The sequence below is a fragment of the Agelaius tricolor genome, unplaced genomic scaffold (assembly GCF_023055355.1).
Source record: "Agelaius tricolor isolate 1412-34295 unplaced genomic scaffold, bAgeTri1.0.p SCAF_9, whole genome shotgun sequence".
In the NCBI taxonomy this organism is placed as follows: domain Eukaryota; kingdom Metazoa; phylum Chordata; class Aves; order Passeriformes; family Icteridae; genus Agelaius; species Agelaius tricolor.
The window spans coordinates 44,234,718-44,257,352 of NW_027269269.1; the positions used below are offsets into that span (position 1 = coordinate 44,234,718).

General features: G+C 48.9%; 1 protein-coding gene across 1 annotated transcript in view; it reads right to left on the reverse strand.

Moving 5' to 3' along the window:
* The window catches only part of IGSF3 (immunoglobulin superfamily member 3), a 94,008-nt gene that overhangs the window by 43,730 nt on the left and 27,643 nt on the right, over positions 1-22,635 (reverse strand). The window lies entirely within an intron of this gene.

Here is a 22,635-nt window from a genome sequence, read left to right on the forward strand (position 1 = left end):
AAACAGTTGACAGCCTTCTGCCATCTGGTCAAGGTAGCAGAGATAAAACAAGGCAACATCCACTTCTGCAAATCTGCTTCCTTGAGGAGTTTATTTTCTACTGTACTTCTGCAGTTTGGCCTCTTACTCACATGGCTATGGTCATCTCTCCTCTCCAAGCTTTGTCTAGTTCAGGTGGTGGTGATTTGAGGGACAGAGGACAAGTAAAAGGGAGGTGAAATGTCTTTGCTTGAAATCTTTGGGCTTTCCAGACTGCAAAAAAGTGTAATTGTGTAGCAATGAGCTAGTCTGGAAAAGCTAATGTGGCATGTACAACCAGCTGACTTCCTGTATGAGTGTCTGGCATCTCTGTATTAATACCTTTTAATAAATGAGTTTATTTTTATATGCATTGATCTCAGCAGCACAGACAGGCCAGGGATGGTTACAGACAGAAGGGAAAGCTCAGTCTTCCAAAATGCAGATAGGTTTTCTACAGCACAGTGCTCCAAGTTTTCCAGGACACCCCAAATCCTTTGCAGGAGACTGTGGGCATTTAAAAATAACTGTTCAGGAAATAAATCTCTCATTAAAATAAGGAGAAGATGCTTTTGGCACACCTACCATTAACCCAAAGGCACACAGTGCATCAAAGCCATGCATTAAGAAACCCACTCAAAACAGTAAAGAAAGTAAGTCACAAAATAAACTAGTAAATAGGAAGTTTCCATGATGTCTACAGGGCAGGATCAATAGCACCGACTCCAGCAGAATTCAGCATTTTATTTATAGGGCCTCCAGCCCTTCTACTGGTAAAGCCTCTGAATGAGAGCCAAGCACAGTTGACACACTCCTGTCCTCAGATCCACAGACAGCTCCCACAGTTTTCCCACTCTGTGCTTGTCTCACCATTGCACCCGAGTGCAAAAGGCTCTGCAAGCTGCCGGCTTCCCAGCTGCTGCTCCCCAGCCTGCAGGTAAATGGCAAAATAGCCAGCATGAAGCATTTCCCTCAGGCTGCTCCCCAGGAATGCCCTGGGCAGGGGCAGGCTCTGGAGTTTAACTGGCTGAGACACCCAGGGAGAAAAGCCTGGGAGCAGCAGCAGGCACTCTGCTGGTGGCTGTCAGCTCAGCAGATGGAGGAAAGCACAGCATAATGGAAACACCACCAACTCACATCAGCCTGACATGACTCTGGAGCAGAAGGAGGGTGAGGGAAGCTCTGAGCAGTTACAGAAAGAGGGATCTCTAAATGTGCTGGGCTGCTATGAAAGAAAATCGAGGGAGCAATCCTAAGGTAATCCTTTTGATAAGAATCTTCAGGAGGGGCTTCTCAGCACTGCAAGACTCTTGGATACTATCTTTTTCCATCTTCACCTTTTTGTACCAGCCTCTGGCTGGTAAATGTTCTCAAATTGACCACCTCTTCCTACAGATATTTAGGCTTCCAGAGGAGACAGCACCCACCTGGCAGTGCAGCGTTTGCACCTGTCTCCCACCTAACTTCAGCAAGTGGCCACTGCTTTGAGAATGGCTGAAGTTCTCAAAATGAGAGGGAAGACAGCAGTTCAAGAATAAGTTTTGCAGATCTCATTAAATAGCTGAAGTAAAAGAGATACCCACCACATACTAATATTTCTCTGTGGAAAACAATGAAATGTTTGGTCAACCTTTAGACACCAAAGAAGTCACCTGGAAAATAACCATGCCAATATGGCAATCAGGGAAAAGCAGTGATTGCACTTTTTTAGATACTGAGCAATTCAACCAGGAAGCAAAACCCACAGGAAACCAAACTTCTGTAGTTCTTCTGCCCACATTTATTCTTCTTCCTTTTATAAAAATCTCCAAAGTTAGCACTGGTATCAGCATTCTATCCTGTCTAAAACAAGGGACCCACTGAAACAAAAAAAACCCACTGAAGGTAGACTCAAGAGCCTTATTTTGTGGCATAGCTAGGACACATCCTCCCTTCTTGCTCATCACTGTTTTGTTCCCTGTAACAAAGCAGGAGAATTTTAAAGGCCATCATATTTCAGATCACAGCTAAATTCCTATAAAGACAGCCTTCAAAAAGGAAGGGAAGAGCTTTAGACTGTTCCTTTTCTTCTGTTACATTAAAATGGTATGAAGGGTTTTTTTTTTTCTCTTTCCAAATAATTATTCTGGTGGGGGTTTTTTTTGTGTTGTAAAACCTTTGCTTGAGCACATTAGGTATTCAAGTCTCCTGTGCCCTGGCAAACTCAAGGGTGACTGAAGAACTAGTGGAACCATGACAGCACAGATGGGAGAGTGGGGAAATCAATGCATAGGGGAAGGGAGCTCCAGTTGGACTCTTACAGCTCCCATTAACAGGCACACTTGGGAAAGAAATTCCTTGAGAAACACTCTCTTACCTGTGGCCTGTTAGCAGAGATGGCCACACCTGAGACTCCAAACAGCTCCTTTAGCCGGGCTCTTTGAAATGCCACCTCTCCACAGCAAAACAAACGATATAGCAACATTGTACACTGCTGCCCCAAAATAAGCAGGGAAGGGATTTCAAAAAAACCAAACCATGTTTAAGAAAAATGTTCATTATTCTAGCCATCACTGAAAAAAAACTCAAACAAAAACCACAACATAAAAGAGACAGAAAGCTATTTTCCCATAAAATTCATTGCAAGTTTATTTGAGTACTCGATCATCCTCAAACATTCTGGATCTATTAAGGTCTGGTTTATGCCAGAGAATTCCACACAAAGTGATTTCAGTTAAACTAATGCAGCCTCTTATCCTTGCTGTTAAAACAGATATTTGTAGCAGACTTTAATCCATGCAGTTCACCTTGATAATTTCAGGAATTCAAGGGTATCCACAAAGAGGTCGGGGCAATAAGACTGTGGAAAAGATACCCAGGCAAAGTGCAAAACTCACTACCTCACACACTGCAAGTGAAAAGCCAATTCCTATCATGCCACCAATGCAAATTCAGCCCCCCAAGAGTACCCAGAAACAATATGAGAAAAATGTGAAGATTAAATTCCTAGGAGGCTGGCAAATAAAGCTCCTCCTTTATCCACAGAGCTGCTGAGGTGCACACCACCACACTGAGAGCACAGCCTTCCACTGGCTTTGGATAAGCCTGGCTTGGGAACTCTTTCCTATGGCCCATGAGATCTTTACCTGTGGAAACACAGGCTGAGAGTGGGTAAGAGGCAGCCACATCCCTGAGAAATGTGTCATGTTCACCCTGAACACGGCAGCAGAGACAGGGTGGGTGGATGTGCAGCCTAACAGGGGCTACCAGCACTGGCTTGCTGAGTTTCACCTCCACCAGTCTCCTCCTACCTTTTTTTCCCTTGCATTTATTTTAAGCAATTAGGTCCCTGTGATTCAACATTTTTCCTTTAAGGAAAAGAGTCATGTATCTGTTTTCCACCTCTACAGTTTGTGGTGACTGCTGTGGTTTTGCCCTAGGTGCAGACCAATACACTGCTCAGAGAGATTTTGAGACAGGGCTTTCCATTGAACTATGAACTGGCTCCCTCCTGGAAATGTTATTTCCACAGGAGGACTGATGCATGCATGGCTGGTGGATGCCAGCAGGACTGTTCCTGCTGGGAGTTAGGCACAGCTTCAAAAATTGCTCTGCTGGGAAAGGACAGAGTTCATTGTCTGCAAGGACAATGAACTCAGTCCTTCCCCATTCTGCAGTGCACAGCTACTCATGGAGATGGGCAACACTGGAAACCCCAGGATGGTTTGGAGCACCACATTCCTGCACCTGCCTGTCCATGAGTCAGACCTGACCTCCCAGAAATGCAAACAACATCACACCTCCCCAGAGCAGAGTCTGACATCTCCATCCATCAGAGCCATGTCCCACCAAGCCAAGAAACCTCCCACAGGGCCAAGGACCTACACAAAACCGGGTGGCCGCCTTACAAATCCTCCCAGCAGCCCAACAGGAGGTTGGCTCCTCCTTAGCAAGTGGAGGAGCACCCATCAGGGTCCTGCACTGCTATTGAATGAAGCCTTGCTATCATTTTAGACACAACCTTTCTTTCCTTCTTTCCCAAAATCACCAACCATTTCCACTGACACAGCAAAACAGACCAAAACAGGGCAGACAGCCCCCTGCAGCACAACACTTCTGGGTGGAAAATGGCAGGATTTTCCCAAGGTGTGATCAAATGGCTGTGCAACCCCAGGCAAGCATTGAATCACTGCCTCTTCAGCCAGCAGTGCCCTGGGAGAGGCTTTGCTTACTGCCCGTGCAGCAGCTTCTGACACATCCCAGAGAGGAAAGGCTGGACTGTAACCTGCAGCCCAGAGATACACAAAAGGAGGACACCATCAGCTTTACATACTTAGGAAACTTCACCTCACTGGGAAAATAATTGCAAGGTTTGGGCTGTGTTTGTTTTTCCAAAGCTCCCAGTGGCTGTCACATTATCAGAGCAGATTACAGAGCATCTCTGCTGACATGCTCAATCGCACGCACCTGTGAAAACCTCTCATTTTCCTTTTAAATATTTCCCTCCTTCCTGTCTTCCACTTTTTATTATTTCCATTGTTTCTTCACAACCTCATTTATCTTCAGAGTCAGCCATTTAGATTTTAATAAAAGGCTTCACTGTCTATCTCCTTTTTTCTTCAAAGGCCCCGATTTATTTTGCTGCCTCTTCTTGGTTTCCCCCCAGCCTAATTGTTATTATTTTTAACCTTCAGTAGTTTCCTTTGCTTTCTTCTCCATTCTAATCACTCCCTGCTCCTGTTTTCCCCTCTCTGTACTAAGTCCCTTTCATCCCTCACCTCCCTCTCCGCCCCTGGCCAAGCATCCAAATACACGCGGAGCAAGCGTAACCAAACATAAATATGAAAGGGATCATCCAATTCCAGCAAAATGCTTGCCCCTACCTATTCAAATATTTAACTTGCAATGACTAAGCCCAAGAAGATCATAAATTTTTTTTACAGACCTCTGCAGGTCTTTAATAAACCTCAGCCTGCACCTCGATGACAGCCAGAGCTGCAGTTGCTGAGCTGTTTCCTATGCATTAGAGCAGATTTGCTCCAAGGTAAGCAAGAGGGACGCCTGGGCTCGAATTAGAAGCAAGGAGATTTCATTCCCCAGTTGCTGGTTTATTGAAATTCAATGCCTCCCTCTCACCTGACGCTTTGTTATGCTAACCCCTACCAGCCAGCAAAGATTTCCAGTCCATGGGGAAGGCACGCAGCCACACTCCCAAGAAACCCAGGGAATTGTGTCCTGCAGGTGACACTCCCATCAAACCTGGGAGTTGGTGCATCCTGCAGCGAGACCTGTGGCATTGACAGGGACTCCTGTAGGGTCCCACTGCCCAACAGAGGGCCACTCCTCCTAAAGGAAGGTAGACATGGGGTTGTCACTGAAGGCACTCCATGCCAGGGGGCACCAGGTGACGGCCACATCTTGCACCAGATCATGGCAAGGGCTCTGGGGGGTTCCTCTTGCCCTAGAGGGGCAGGACCTCGTGGGGTTCTGAACCCCCTGCACAGAGCACCCATCGGGGTTCTGCACTGCTACTGCACGAAACCTTGCTATCCTTTAGACACTACACAACCATTTCATCCAAGCCATCTCCTGCTGGGAACATACAGCTCCCACTGCATTTCCACCTTCTACAAGTGCATGGGCTTGCAGACCTGACAGAGCAGCTGCGCTGGAGAAGTTCAGAGCTGAGCAGCCAGCTGGGACACCAGCTATCCCAGCCCATCTCCCCAGAGCCCTGTGCTGCACAGTGGTGTCTGAGAAGAAAAGATTAAACCTCCAGGCAGCTCACAATGCCCTGGGATAAGCATACTTGGGAGCTGCGGCCCCTTTCGCTCACTGCTCTGCCTGGGGAAAAATGCAGAGGGCACAACAAAGATACAGACAAGGAAACCACTCCTGGAGTGTAAAAGAGCCCTCACAGGAGTCATACTGCACTTTGCAACATTTCATTAAAAGTAAACCCTCCTGAAGGGAAGAAAATAGCATCTTTCTTTTGCAAAATGGGAGGAAACGCACAAAAGCTGAACCACACATGCCCCTGGGTGAAGCAATAAGACAGCCTATACTATTAATGCCCACCAAGGAGTTTTGACACAGCACTGCCACAGCACTGGCAAAAATACTGCATTTACAGAGTGGAACAGGGCTGCAGAACAAAGTCATCTAACTCTTCATGCCTTCTGCCCATTCCTAGAGGAGACAGAGAGCTGTTTCAAGTGGTAACGTGTAGACTTGTGGCCAATCTGGGTGCACAAACCTGGCTAAAGAGAATGCATCTATTTTTGTTTTACCTATACTGTGAGTTAATCCCTATGTTTTACAGTGGCTCTTTACACCCACCCTCAGCCATGGATCTGCCCTCAGTAATGTGGCAAGCCTTGGGTGAAGTTTGGCTGGAGCAATCCTACTGCACCCTTCCAGCAGCGCTGGAAGGGGCTCCTGCCTGCCCAGCACACACCCAGGCACTACCAGCAAGGACCTCAGGCTCTGCTGGGAAGAAGGTGCTTGAGTTTAGCATCCCACAGGAAAAGCAGGTCTCACCAGTACAACCAGCCCCACAGCAGCCAGCTGTGAGCTCAGCAGAGGGAAAGTTTTTAAAACCACCCTGAATTCCCCAGCATCCCTCTGGCTGCTTTCCCACAAAGCAGACCTCAAACCAGTCTCTCACTAGGAGGAGATAAATAAATAAAATAAAACACACCCGTGTGTGGGCTCATGCAATTTTAATCAAACTAATGTCTGCAGAAAGGGGGGCAGAGGGGCGGGGGCAGGGAGGGATTACGGCGCCACTTGTTCCAAGCGCTCCCGCTCATTCCCCATCTGCGATCCCTTCACAGGAGCACGGGAGGCACAAAGCGAGCACGGGGCTGGCTCTGCTTTAGTCACCGTCTGCTGCTCATGGTGTCAGCCAGAGAGCACCCCGGGGAGCCACTCCTGTGTGCTGTGCCAGCTCATTACACGCCTGCAGGGAGGAAAGCCAACGCGAGAGGAAACCCAGCATCCTAAAAAATCACCGCTAACTCACGGCAGGAGTTAGGGAGACCAGAGCTGCTTTCCCATGGGAGGGCACATGGGCTGGGAGAGAGAGCACCCTGAGCTCCACTGGGAATGGTCTCAGCCAAAGGAACAAGGACACTGGAAGAGGGGAAGGTGTCAAGGTGACAGCCTGGAGCAAGCATCAAGGCAAGTGGGTGGGAGAGGAACACTGGACAGGTAATTGTGGGTGGCTCTGGGGTGCAAGGAGAAGGCAGCAAGATGGAGCAATGGCTTGAAAAGTACTGGGTGCCACTACCTTCAGAAATAGCAGGCAAAAAGCTGGAGCTGCACAAGGGTAAGAGAAGTTAGTGGCTTGTGGGGATATAGTGATTTTTGCCAGTTGTGTCAATGCCTGATGTGCTTCAGAGGTGAAGGAGAGGAGCTCATGGCAAGAGCAGAAGGGGAGCTCCATCTCTCACCTGACCATGCAGCCCTGCAAGCCCCCATCCCTGCCTCTCAGCAGGCCTGCTGCTAAGCCAGCAACACCAATGCTCACCAGGCTCACAAAGGAACACAAAACTCTTGGTAACCATTTGGGAAGTGGCCCATTCACCTCAACACCTCCCTTGGGGATACCCGAGAGCCACCAGCTGCGGGGAGAGGCAGAGGCGACTGAGCTGCTCAGGGGGGGCTCAGGTATTAACCCACCCCCAGCCCCTGGGACCTGGACACAGCTCACAGATGGGGATTAAAGCCAGCTAAATGAGAATTTCAAACACACACCCTGCAGCAGCAAATAATCAGGTGCCAAGAAGGAGATTAACCCTGTGGGGCTGAAGGAAACAAAGGCATAAGAGCCAGTCTGTTTAAGAAGCTGCTGCTGCTTCTCCCAGACGAGCACAAATCCGACCAGGAGGAATCCGAGGGCAGTGCCTGCGTGAGAAATACTGATTGCTAGGAAATAGAAGCCTCTGATTTCACGCAGATCCACAACAAGTGGCACGAAGATCCCTGCAATAGCTGTTAGGCAGAGGCAGTGAGTCAGGTAGTCTCCCACCCAGGTTGTACCACAGGATGCATGGCGCTTCAGAGGTTATTTTAGCTGATGGCAAGCAGAGCACAGAGCCTCTGCAGCAGTCCCTGCTCTGCCAGCTCCCAGACCTACAGCAGACAGCACACAGCACCCTCAGGCACTGACTGCCATGCCCTGACAGGTGGGCAACAGCTCCTCATCTGGGGTCAATGTGACACACAGGCCATTGATGGAGCAGTGGGGCTATGGGGATGTCCTTTACAGGTCACAAAGCCATTACTCTGGGGACACACACACAGCCAAACTGGAGTGGTTGCTGTACCTGCAGAGCCAAAAGAGCAGTGCCCTGGTCAGCATTTACTTGTTCAGGGGACCATCCATTCCAAGCCAAGATGGCAGAGAAGGAGGAACTGCTCCTCATTTGCAAGCAGATGCAGCCAGTGCTCCTTTTGGGAGCAGGCTCTTCCTGCACTCTGCTGGCAGGATAACAGCTGTGAGAGACGTGTTCCTTACTCAGGGGCTAGCTGTGTGTCATGACAGGCTTCCAGTGACATATCCCTAATGCTCGTGCCGCTGCAACAGGAACATGGTTCCCAGTCAAGCAGCCTCCAGCAATACCACCTTGGGCTGTGATCTTGTCAGGTTTCATAAGCTTAATCAGGCTCTGCTCTGCTGGCATACAGGGGTTTCACAGACAGGCTGGCTGGCTGTCCTGCTGCTCCACACAGCATCCCTGAACGCTCAACAGCAGTGCTAAGTCCTGGCAGTCAACGAGAGGACTCACATTTCAGTCTTGTCAACTTCAACCAGAAGATAGTAAGGGACAGGATGGGTGGCCCCGTGGGCATCAGCTCAGTGGACCAGTAATAGGGCTGGGACTGTGGTGCCTGGCTCCAACTCATGACACTTCAGCAGTGATAGAAAGCACCTTCTAGCCTTTCACTGAGAGATTTGAGGAGGGGAAGGTTCTACAGTGGCTCCTGGGGGCACCTGTGTCATCTAAAACATCTCATTAGTGCAAACTGCCCACAGTTATCCGGCTGAACTTAGTCCTACCAGAGCATCCTGTGGCCACAGGAGAGAGCAAGTCCATCTTGCTGCTCTGATGGTCTGTGACAGGGCTGCCTGCAGAAACTCATCCCAGTTCTGCCAGGGGCAGCTCAGCACCCGTGCAGCACCCCGAGCCAGCGCTGCGCTGTTCACAGCAACAGGCTCCGGCTCAGCCCGGCCCCACAGGCACACCCCAAAACCACAGCACTGCTGCCCAACCCAGCACACCTCTGGGGTCCTGCTCCTTCCCTGCCCTTCCCTCCATCCACATCAAAGCCTCACCAAGGGGCTCTCTAAGCAGATGAGATCTGAGGAGCCCAGTGTCTCTGAGGGTGGGCACGCAGGACACGCTGCTCTGGCCACAGACACGAGGGAGCTGAGAGGATCTGAGAGTCCCGGGCACCAGCGCCTCACTCCCCACTGCTCACCAGTCCTGTGACTCACAAAGTCACTTCAAAAGCAGCTCCTCAAAGCACCATCACTGCCTCTGACATCCCAGTCACAAAGGGACAGGAATAAAGGGTAGGAGGCAGCAGTGCAAAGGTAATTACTGCATCCTGACAGCCCTGATGGAAGACAGCACTGAAACCCCCATTGTCTGCTCCAGAGTCAAAAGCCTGAAACAGCACCTAGGGCACTCGAAGGACACATGGAAAGGGTAGGGGAAGAGCCCCCACAAAGCCCTGCAGGAGGAGGCCAGGTGGAGAGGGACCCATGTCTCTGGCAGTTCAGGGGCCTCCTCCCATTGCAGGAGGGAGCAGGGACACTCCTTTCACCCCAACCACAGCCCCTCTCTGGTCATCCCCATTTCAGCTCTCCCTGCTTCAGTACCTCCAAGATGCCAAACTACACACCCCACTGCTCTTAACAGCACAAAACTCCCATCCAAGGTCTTCCACCTGCCACTTCTACACTCCCTTCTCCCTCTTGCTTTCCCAGGGCTGCTGTTCCTGCTTTTCTTCCTGATCCCTTTCTTCCCTCCTCTCACCTTCTGCCTGGTTTTTAACCCCTCCATCTCCCTCAGCCCACTCACTCTCTGCCTTGCATGCCTTCATTTGCTCTCCTTCACACTGCCCAGCACGGGGATGACCACAACCTTCCCCTTCCTCAGTAAGGGCAGGGGTGCCATAATCTCCTATCCCACAAAGGGCTCCATCTTTGGCTCAGCTTACCCTGCATCCCAGGACTCTGCCTGGAAGCAGGAACCTCTCATGCAAAGGGATGCTTTTCCCTGCAGCACTCCTCTGGATATGGCTATACACTAGGGGCTGTTTGGATGATAGGCAGTGCTCCTAAGATCTGCAGAATGGAAGATTCTGGAAGCACCCCTGTGACCACAGCACACCTTTCACTCTGTCCCAGAGCACCTGCCCCTCTCAGGGCAGCCCTTCTGGCCTGCACCTACAACAAAGGAGCTCCTTCAAAGCACAGAATCTCTCCAAAATATGGACTCATGCCCCTGCTAACACCCCCTCTCCAGCCACCTTCCCTTCCCCACAGGTAAACATTGCTGTGCCAGTGCTCCCCCTTCCAGCCCCAGTGCCAGGTGGGCCACCCATCAGGCACAACCATCACCTGCAGCTCTGCAAGGACTCCTGTCTGTGGACAGGTGGCATCAGTACACCTGAGAGAGCTCAAAAGGTGACAACAGACTGCCAGAGCACCTGTGGTCATCTGTGGCACGCTGATACAATTTTTTTGCAATTTTTCAGTGGACACAGAGCCCAACATTAACCCTCTGATAAGCAACCTGCTGCTTTTGAATCTCTTCACTTCCATGCAGCAGCACAATGCCATAAAGAAAACTGATCTCTCTAAACCTTCTCACCCCTCAGTACGTTTGGCATTACAAGTTACAATCAGGAAACGCTTTTGGTAAGAAATGGCTTCATAAAAATCTTGCTCTCTTGAATAGGCAGCTAAAAATGAAGGATGACAGGGTCTGGGAAAGTTAAGTGCTCAGAGCACATTGTGCCTAGCACAGAGGCATTCCTGTCCAGAAAACCCTGCCTGCCATGACACACTTCCCCAGGGCAGGCATCCCTAGCTCTACATTTCTTTGGAGAGCTCTAAGTTATCATTTTAACTCTCAAGCAGCAAGGAATAAAGCCCTGAAGGGTGCAATATGTTGAACCACAATGTCAAGGAACCAGAGCAGGGCAGAGCCGGACACTGAAGGGCATCCAGCCCATTAGCACCAACTCATCATCCACGATCCCTTAAGGCAGAGGCTCATTCAGACTTCAAATGGGGAGCAGAGCAGCCCCACCTCTTGCCTCCTCAGGGTAAAAATCACGCTTCTCTCTGCATTCTAAAGCGCCTTTGTTCGGGTTTGCCCTGTTAGCTCCGGCTTTTCTTTGTAGGCTCTCCAGAAGCATCTCTTGTCGATGGCAAGGGCAAGTGGGGCGGCTAATCCCATTCCATTAGCATCCTCTGAAATGCTCCAAGGACTGGGATGCTGCCTGGGTGCAGGTGGCCAGAAGGCGGCTCTCGGTAAGACAGCACTGACTTCTGGATGCGTGCACACACATCCAGCCCCAGAGCCGTCTGCCATCAATAAAGCCTGCCAGAGGGGGGAAGAGGATAAAGAAACAGCCCACATGTGGCTCGAAAGGAGATTTTTCTCCTACAGGCACAGCTTTCCCAAAGCCAAAGGTCGCCAGTCCTTTCTGAAGGTGACACAAAACTCCTAAATCGGGGGGGAGCATGTTATGCACAAAAACAACTGAGCATCCTCCCACAAGGGCCAGGGAGGGCGAAGGGGACATCCCCAGCCCCCCATGCTCCTGGGGGCTGCACAGCACAGCCCCTGATCCCCAGGGGCAGATAAAAGGCTGACAGAAGCCATCCCCTCCTCATATGATGACCCAGCAGTGCCTGCAGCCCCCCTTCCCATTACATTTCCCATTTATAAACAGCTGTTTGGCAGTATTACTAATCAGTGCTGCATGGAATAATGTTACTTTTCCCACCACATTACTATTTTATCTTCTATCCTCCCCACCTCCAGCTGCTGCTTTCCTTCCACCACCCCCAGCCTGGAAAGCAATAATACATTTCTTCATTTTAGTCAGGCTCTACTTTTCTGATAGCACAAACAATTTACTTGCAACCCATGAAAAAAAAAAAAAACCAACCCAGAAAGTTTTGGTTTTTTTAAAATTAAATACTGTTAAACCCACTTAAAATAAATACTTGCTGAAGGAATATCAGCTGGAGACTGCTCTCTGACTTATAATAATCCCACTGCACCCAGGGAAATCCTCTTAAACCTGTATCAGATAAAGATTGTAAAACTGTTAGGGGGCTAAACTGACAGGGCAGACACAGAATCAAGATGGAAAATTTCTCTCCCCAACTCCTCCTTACCAAGGGGCAGCTCTGTCCCAGTGCAGGTCAGGTTTCCTTCTCAGCACACAAAGCAAAGCCCTGCACCACCTGGAACTGAAGGGAGAGGGGAGAAAGGCCAGTCCTGCCAGGGCTTTGGGCTGAAGGAGGAATGGGCTGCTGTGGGACTCTAAAGCACCAAAGAACTGCCTTCGCTTTCCCACCTCTCCTGTGGGTAGCAAAAGCAGGGCAGAAACCCTCTGGAGCTTTAAATCTAAAGGATTCTCCCCACCTCCCCCTTCCCCCAACCCTTCTCCCCCTGATTTTCAATAGCAACATCTCTAATTAGAGATAAGGATTCCAAATCATCAGAGCTAGGGGTGGGACAGAAGCAGCAGGATTTCAAGTTTAGTGCTATCTTATCTGAGATGACAGGAAAGATCTGATGTAGATTGGTAATGCTCCTAGGAGAAACTTGCGCTGCTCTGCAGTTTGCTTGAGCGCCAGCCACCAGGTTGACTTTGTTGGTTTTGCAATTTTTCAACAAGATCCACACCACAGGGAGCATTTTGTGGCACGGAGCTGAGCAACGGGCACTGCACTCATCCTGTGCTACGTGGGGACTCCACTGTTCATCACCAGACCTACGTGTTCAAGAGAACTCAAGGAAAGCATCACATCAACAGCAGAGACAGGGCAGCAGAGCCACAGAAGTGCACAGCAACCAAGTCTGAGGGGCTGAAATTAAAGAACAAATAAAACAATCCTCCAGGGAAAACAAATTAAGGAAAAAAAAAAGAAGAAAGAAGAGTGGGAGGAAGAGTAAACACAGCAAAAACCTCCCCAGGGAAGCACAGCAGGCAAAATAGGCAACGTGGAAGGCGAAGTTTTAGCTGGTAATGGAATAAGGGGCCGCTCCATTGCAGGATTTCTCAGTGCTGCAGCTGGCTGGAGCCACGGGGGCCGTATTCCCTGTCAGAGTTCAGTGAGCAATTGCTAAGGCAGGGGACGGGTGCCATATGTTACCAGCTGCGCTCGCAGCCGCAGCGCTCCCCGTTTAACGCCGAGAGACGCTTGGGAGGCACGTGAGCACAGAACCCTGCACACTGTGAGCCTCTCCAAAAAGGCTGCCAGAAATGCCAACAGGCTCTGCCAGTGCCACGGGGCGATGGTCCCCGTGCCAGGGAGCCACCAGGCCGTGCTGGCTGCTCAGTACCCAGCACTGGTGGGGAGGTGCAGGTGGAAGAAGAGATGGGTGTCCCTGAGCTCCCCTCCAGCCCCTGGAAAGCTGCCGAGTGCACAGGAGGTAGGAGGCAGGTACCAGGCTCTGTCCATCCCACTTTGCAGCCTGCTGGCTCCACCACCTGCTCATGAAACCCAGCCCAGCTCCTTCTGGCTCTCCTTTTGTGTGCAGCAATTTTTTTTCTTGTATTTCAGAGCTTCTCTTAGTTTTGCATGTAGTGAAAAAAGTAGTAATTTGTGGGGGGAGAAAAAAGGGTTTGGGACTGCCTAGACAACATCAGGAGGAAATGTTGAATTCAGGATGGGAGATAACACTAAACTGTTTCCAACATTAGACAACCTTTTGCCCCAGGCTTGAACCCAAGATGCTGAGTAACCCACTTGTGGTAGAGCTGGTCTTCAAATGCACCAAGTTCTCTGACTAATGATTCTTTTTTCCTACTTAAAAACCTTTGCATCCTTTACCTCTCTCAGCACATTATGCCAATACACACAACTTATGTCACCAATCCCTCTACTCTGGGGGACATACTGAAAGGCATCCTATAAAACACAACAATTATGATTACCAAATACCTCATTTTACCAGGAACTGGGCAAAGCACATGGGAAGAGTCAGCAGGAGAAGCAAAAAGAAGACATAGCCTGAGCGGGGTTGTGTTTTCAGCAATTCCTTTCAGGGCAGCAGAGGACCCCAAGCCCTGCAGCCTCACTGACACTGAGGAGGCACAGGGCTCAGCAAAAAGCAAGTGCCACATTCCCATCACCCTGAGGGATGCCTGAGAGGAGCCAGACACGGCTCGAGAGCAGACTGGAGGGCACGACTCAGAGCCCTCAGAAAAGAGGCTTTTTCAGGAAAGGCTGCTTAGTTTTCAAAGATCATTTTAGCTGACTGTCCTGATGTTACAATTCAGGCTCAGCGCTGCACAGAAAGCCACCCAAGCAAAACACTGCAGCTCTTTACAGTCTGAAGGCAAGTCAGCATTCAGGGTTCCACACCTGCCTTCCTGACAAGGAAGGGATGTAGAAAGTCTGGAAACAAGAGGGCTCATTTTAGAGACAAGCCTAGATCTGTGAGCAGAGGGCCGTGCAATTGCCTGAGGCTGAATTAATTTACATTTTTAGAAATGGCTTTTAAGAATACATTTTTTTTCTTACAATGAATGCATCGGCACAAGCGTACAGGTATGTCCAAAAAAGGACACATATTCTCACTGTAATTGTTCTCCACATGCTCGCTAAATTTAAAAAAAGTACCTCTGCCTCAAAGGGGACAATATAGGAAAAACATATGGAATACAGTGATGTGTTCCAAATGCGTCTAATGCCAGGTTTTTGAGAAATGGGTAGGTGGATGGCATAAAAATAAGAAAGTATCAGATCCCCAACTGAGAGCCCTTCCCACAAAGCATGTCATGCCACCAAGCTGCTTGAGGTTTTGAGGGACAGGGCAGAGAGGCGAGGGAGGGGAAGAATAAACTGAAGAAAGAAACCAAGGAGTGGATACAATGGATTGCCCATTTTTTAGGCATAGACTGCCCACCATTTGTTCCATTCCTCCTGCACATTCAGAGGTACAGAAGTGATGCAATGTAATACAACAGTAAGAAAGAAAAAACCAGGCAAGCAATTCCAACAGGAAAGAATAGGAGATGGCATACTGCAACGAAACAGGAATAATTGGAAGTGTTTAGCACACAGTAACATGGGATGAGATAAAGACACACAAAAGGAGTGAGCCCTGTCCCACTATGCGAGGGCACACACAGAGATTTCTGTCATAAGCCATCAGCTCTAACCCGACTGCTGTCTACAAAAGAGTGGTTTAGGAAGCACAAGGAATAACGAGCCCATGGAATTCACTGCCAGATTGTAGATGACTAGAGCACAGGGTTGCCTGTGCCGGGCTCCCACGTACCTGCCCACGGCGCTGCGGATCAGCGGCCCCCCAGTCTGGCAGTGCCTATCAGCCTCACAGCTTCTGCCAGGGGAAAACTGGGTGAGCTCAGGCAGCTCACACTTCCAAGATAGCAGAAATGACTAAGCAGGACAGGAGATGAATCCTATTCAGCATTATTGCCAGGCAGAGCTGAAATATAAGCCTTTGTTTTTAACTCCCGCTATCTGAGGAGCTCAAAGCCCATCACAATTATTTAGCATAGACTTTGTGAAAGGCTTGTGTGCTATTATCCCTAATTTTACCAGCTGGAAAATGGGGAGGGAGATGGATTGCACCATATCCAGGGACATGCAGCAAGTTGGCAGCATCACAGGGCTGAATGCCTGTAGCATCTCAAACCAGGTGCAATTTCCCAGGCCCTGGCCACAGGAACTGCCAGAGGTAAATATGTTTACCCCTCCCCACTCCTTCCCCATTAACAGACAAATACTTCTTTTCCATCCATAGCAGGAACAGAAAGAAAAAGCAGAGGAGCATAGGTCAATTATTTTGTGAAGGTTACTACAGAGAGAATTAGGCATATAAAGGAGGACAGTAAGAACAAAATACCCTGTGTCTAGATGCAAAGGGCCACTATAAGAAGGCATTTGATTTTTTTTTTTAAATCCCTTTTTAATGCCAGCTAAAGGGTAATTTGAAAGTGAAGGACATTTTGCTCCTCTGGGGAGCTAATTACTGCAACAAGCACAGCCCAAACAGGCGAAGATGAATGCAATTCACACACACAACACCAATCCTGCAGCTCACTTTGGTTAACTCACACAGCTTGGCCAGATAAGGCACACACATGTTTTATGGAGGTAGCCAAGCTGCCAAGACAGACTAAGGGAGATTAGGACATCTGTGCTTAGGATTTCCATGTTCCACCTTCAAACACCAGAGCAGAGCAATAGAGACAAACTCCTGCAACCTCATGAGAGAAATAAGAACAATATGAAATATAAAAAATATGCCAGAAAAAAAAAAGGAATCTGGGGATGTAAAATCAGTCCGTGGCGTTCTCACCTGGTTGAGATCATCAATGTTATGGCATTATTTAGCTCTGACCCTCCAAACTCCTTTATTTAGCACCAGCCCTTCAAAACGCTGCCTAACAGTGGTTCCTTCCTGCAGTGCAGCCAAGTACCTCATCACAGGACAATTCAGGATGGGACGGACCTTGGGGGTCTGTAGTGCAGCTACAGGGTCAAGCAGGGTCAGCTGTAAGGTCAGACAAGGCCACTCAGAGCTTGATCCTGTCAGGTCTTGAAAGCCTCCGGAGATGAAGCCTTTGCAACCTTCCAGGACAGGCTGAACTGCTTATTTCGATTTTTGCCCTGCTGTTGCTCATCTGCAAAAAGCCTGGTCTCCCCAGGACACAAGCTGCTCACTCAACTACAGTGACAAACACTTTTCCCTGTCTCTCAGGTGAAGAAGAAAAATGCAGCACAGAAAGAAGAGCCCCCAAAGACTTCTATCAAAACTGGTAGGTCCTTGTCTCTGAGACTGCCATCTCTCTCCTCGACACCTGCCTCAAGCAAAGCCACCTTCAGCCCTGCTGACAGCAGGAATAAACCAGCAGCCACCCAGGTCCGTGTGCCCCACAGGGAGAGAAGTGACTGCTCTCATCCAGGCTGCCAGGAGCAGACTGTGCTCTCCCAAATCCAAACTGTGACGTGACTTTCTCCCGCTGCTCTGTGTTGAGACACATCACGTATGGCAGCACTTGACGAAGAAGAAGGGAAGCTGCTGGCAACAAGCAGCAGCAGCTGGTATGGGATAATAAAAGTTCTTTTTTTTTTTTTTTTCTTGCCTGCTACACACTCTTTCGCTCTCAGCAGAGAGATCCTGGAGGTTTTTGGTGGCAAGTTCAACAAAAGAGACCTGCTTGCTTCTCTTGAAGGCTTGTAGGAGACACACACAGCTTCCTTCTTTCCAGTGCTAGGTCTATGCAGGCCAGACGCTTTTCTCCCACCTCCCATGCCACCAAAGCCTCTCAGACACACCCTACGTGTGTCCTCCCTGTCCCACAGGCTTGCAAGCGGCCACACAGTTACATGCCACAGCTACAGGGCACAGAGCATCCCAAAGATAAACTCCTAAAGGCATGGTCTGAGTGCCCATGGACTGAGTCCTGCTCTGCAGAGAGCTGCAAGTGCCCTGGGCAGCTCAGCATTAGGAGACAAGACCCCACCACACAGAGCCACAGCCAGCCCTGACCTCAGGCAGAGATGCAGATGGCTCTTCACCCATCAATGCCCTTGCCCTCCACCACTCCCAAGCTTGGCACGGTGTAGAAACTCCACCACAATGGGGCTACCAGCCAAAAAACCACAACAGAGCCCCAGGGAGCCATCACAGGTAATGCAGGACGCAGGAGAACAGGGCAGAGGCCAAGGCAACAACCCAGCCAGGCAGGAAGAGACCAGTGAGAAACAGCAGAGAGCAAAAGAGTGACCAGGCTGACAGGGCAGCCACTGAATAGCACCTAACCAGCATGAAACCTCTCTGCCCTCTGTGACCTAAGCCTGGCTGGAAGAAGGTCCTGGTCACCATCCCTGTAGGCACTACCACCAGCTCCACAGCAGCCCCTGCCCACTGCAAAGGCAGCTGTGTTTGAGTGCTCCTTGTTTCTCAAGTCTGCACTGACATTGCTTCTTCCCAGTCTGTGGTACCATGGGGACTGTGGTCTCCTCCCATCCAATCCCCTTTCAATTTTTTGCTTTAACTTGTTTAGGATTGATGCTGTACAGCTGTTTCCCTCAAAATAAAGACTAAAAGACCTGCCACCTCCTCAAGTGCTTTGAAACCTTTCCTCCCGCTCTATCGCTACCTGTTTAAGAAAAACCTCAAAGCTTGATTTCTTCCCTCAAATCACTTACTCTGAAAAAGATCTCAACGTTTTTGGGAGCACAGATGAAAAAACACTGAGATAAAAGTCTGAAACTTCTGAAGAGGTTAGACCTGGGCCTCTTCACTGTTATCTAAGTGAGGGTACAGGCACACAAACAATTCATCGCAGAGATACAGTGGAGTACAAATTTGCAGTGACTCACGCTCTTTGAAGGAACTGCCATGTGCTCAATTCTACCCTGCAGCAAAACACAAGTTTACCCATCAACAGGAGAAGCACAAACCACCACCTCAATTTGCATAGCACTCCTGCAGCTTCACCAGCTAAATTACTGCACAGAAACCTCCTCTTCTGCCCATATTTCAAGAGTTAAGAAAAGGGATAACTCCAATGGCAACCTGGAAAATACTGCTGTCTTGTCAGTGGTGATGCTGTGCTCCTGAGATGCTGCTTTCCTTCACCTGCAAATTCTTTGCCGTCTCTTAACTTCTTAAAAAAGTGCATACAGCCAGCAACAAGCAGGACCCCAACACAACTGTGTGCATTGTCCCCAGATCCACGATTTAATCATCCTAATTTAAATTTTGTACAGCACACTCCGCTGCACGCTCAAGTGTCTTCCCAATTCAACCACAAAGTCAAAATTCCCACCAGTTGCTCAGAAGTCTGATAAGGCAAGACTCCAAAAGCAGCCAAGTTTACAGCCACTAGTGCCTAGCTTGAGTCTAACATGTAGGATCTCTCTCTAATCAGCACAGAGAACTATGCACTTAATTTCAACAAAGATGAACCGCTTTCTAGATTTGTCTTTTTCTGTCTTCTGATGGCAAATATTACCTGGATATCTACCTTAGGCAGTGAGTCTGGTGTTAAATGGGTGGCAGACAACTCATGAGATCTTCCAAAATATTTTCCCGCCACCCTGAGTAAAGGAGCGTGAACTTACTAGCCTCAGCAATTTTGTGTCAGTCTCAGGGAACTAAAATCTGAAGGTAAACAACAAAGTTGTGGACTTTGTACATGGGCTAATCCTTTCTCATAAATCAGTCACAAGGGCATGGCTCCACAACATCCTGAAGAGCTGCACCCCTTCTTTTTTTTTTTTACCCCACCTCCTCAAGCACCTGAGATGTCCTAAATTCTTCTCCTAACACATCTCACAGCCCAGGCATAACTCCATCATCCCAAAGATGCCGCTCAGAGGGGGATGAGAAGAGGAGCAGTAGGATACAGAAAGGCTTGTTTTTGAAGCAATTGAAGACTGGTTGAAGAAGATTAAGCCTCAATACACATGCTGCATGGCAGAAGGCCTTTGAACCACATGACTGGCCTCATTCCTAGCTTCAGTGAGATTAGCACTTGTGTTGCATGCCTAAAATTCAGATAAGAGTCCCACTGAGTGCCTGGGGAGCACTTCTTACTCCAGGCCATCACAGACATCAGGTCCTCAAAGCAGTACTAGACTGTGGCCAAAGTCTCAGTGAGGGAAAAGGAATCTGGAGCAGTGACATTAATAATGGCAGAGGGACAACTAACCATGCTTGCTGTTCATGAGGTGGAGAGAAGTGTACTTTCAAGCCAAACTGGCATGTCTCTGAAGCTGACAAGATTATTTTTTAGCAGGCTCAGAGCCCTGGAGACACAGCCTTCAACAATGCTCAGATGGCAGGAGCAGAACACATCCCAGCTGCTCTGCTGCAAGCTGAAATGCCCCAGTGCAGACAGCAGCCCCATGTCCTGCTGCACCAGTGTCCCATGCAGCTCCCCTGCCACAGGGCTGTATCATCAAGGTGGAAAAGAGGAGAAATTCGTCCTTCAGCTCTTTCCTCAAACCATGGGACACAACAATTCCAAGGTCCCAGCGCAGCAAGCCTAAAATCAACACTGCTTCAAAGCCATCCACTTCACACATAAGTGGAGAGAATAGAGATGCTAACAAACCTGTCTCCCTTCAGGCTTTGCTGCTGCCAGAAAAGAGCCACTCAATCTAATGAGTCAATTAAAAATTCATAACTGGATGAACGAAAAAAAAAAAAGTTTGGTTCTTTTTCTGAGAAAATGAGAACAGTAACTCTCTTCTGCACCTCTTCTTGCATACTGTCTGCAGAAACAAAACCAGCCTGAAACCCCCCAACCTAGAGTTGAGACAGGAAAACAGATCTGTGATCTGCCCAGGTCTGCAGAGAGGAGCTCATCTCCCCAAAAGGATTTCAGGGTCCTTCAACAAAGTTGAAGTCAGCACCACTTCCCATGAATGAGAGGCAGAAGGAAGGCTCTCTGTAAGGGCATTCTGTCTACAGGTCATTGCTGGGAGCACTCTGAAAAATTCAGTTTCTGTCAAGAGTTTGGCTAACCCACAGAAGGGAATGTACACAGATGCTCATGTTCAAAATGCAAGTGACCCTAAGCCATTTCCAAAGTGAATTTTCAGAAATGAATTAAGCTAAACCAAATTAGGGCCCAAAATCCTGACCGCAAGCATCCATGAAGGGGCATAATGTGATTTAACAAATCCACTAGAAGTTACTCTAGATCAATTTTCTTGAGTATCTCTGACACATGTAAGCCCCAAAGCCGATGTCCTCCAAGCACAGTTCATGGGTGTCTACAGACTCCCAGATCTTACTGGTTTGTAGCTGTGGAAAGGGAAGGACAGAGCAAAAACAGATCAACCCAGCTTTGGCTCCCCAGACTCTTGGGAGAGCTTCCCACTGCCCAGCCACTGGATATGCTGACTGTGCTCAGCTCCAGCTCTTTGGCAGAGCCACCAGAATCCATCCATCCCCACCCTGCCCCCAGGCACGTTTTTTCAGTGGGTGTTGGTTTCAATGGGTTTCACTCCCCAAGGTGACTTAACAAAAGCAGCGCTGACTCAGCCTTGTTTGAACTGCAGTGGGAACTGCAAATCTGGAGACCTAAAGCAAATTACAGACCTACAGATGAAAAATAGAATACTCAGGTATCTACCCCCAACCACTCATGGATATCAGATGGCAAAAAAGGCACCTAAATAAGCACCTACACCCATGCTGTGGAGCTTCACCTGGATCAGTGGCTGAGCTTGCACCTCTGAAGGAAAAAAGCCAAGGCCATGAAAGCTGGAGGCAACAAGCTCAACCTCAAGGAAGGCTATTGTGATTGAAATCATATCCTGGCTCCTTTCACCCTGGATTTCTTGTGTCAACACAGCCTGAACTAGCAACACCACCACGGGCTGGATAATGTCAAAGCGGTTTTCAAGCTGCAGCCTCACAGACACCTCCTAAGCAAAGCAAGCCTGCTTGCTGTCTGTGGGCTTGAATTTGCTAGAGGGGTTTTGTGTTGTACAGGAGCTCTTTTAGAGGTCTTTCAGCCAAAGAGTTGGATGGAAGCTAAATTTGACTGCTGTTAGCTGAGTTAGACACTTCAAATACTGCTTTGAGCTTTGAGATACAGAAAGCAAGCTGAAGCTTGAAAAGGTCAAACCTTCTAGTCAAAGAGGTGCCATGGAAATACTCCAGATTTTAAAAGTACCTGTTTTCGATTTTTCTAACGCAAACCAAAAAAAAAATCCCAAACCAGCTTCTCCACACTCATCTACAGACAGCTCAATCGGCTCAGTATTTTCAGGATGTACTCAGCACTGCTGGAAGAGCCTGAAGATGACCATCTCTCCTGTTCCCTTTTATGTGCTGCTCATTACTACTCCTCTCTTCCCTGCTCAGTTATTTCACCAACTTTGGCAGGCAGCTCTCTGGTCTGTGACTTGTGCCATCTACACAGACTCCCTGGCCCCTTCCCTCTCTGTAAATCAGTCTCAGTTTTGCTTTCCGCCATGGCTTCAAACGTTCCTCTGCCCAGCCGTGCTGCCTGGAGTCTCATTTTCATAAAGGCCTTATTAGTGAAGAAAGCTCACTATTTCCTGTGCCTCTATACCGTGATTTTCTGCAATTCCCACCACTGTGCCACCTGCTCTCCCTGCTCCAGTTCTCCCTCACAGGATTTTTATCTTACAGCCTATGCAGACCACACTGCACATGCTGGGTGGAAGGGTCTCACACCCCATTGTAGAGTTACATTTTAGTTAAATGGCATGCTCTGTCTCACCCCTCCAAAATGTAGGGTTTATTCCAAGCCTGTGATCCTCCCCTGAAGTATCACGGATCTGTAATCCCAATGGGCCAAGTCTTACTCCGTGCCCACTTTGAATCTCCCTGTTAGGCTGTGTGAGGGAGACCA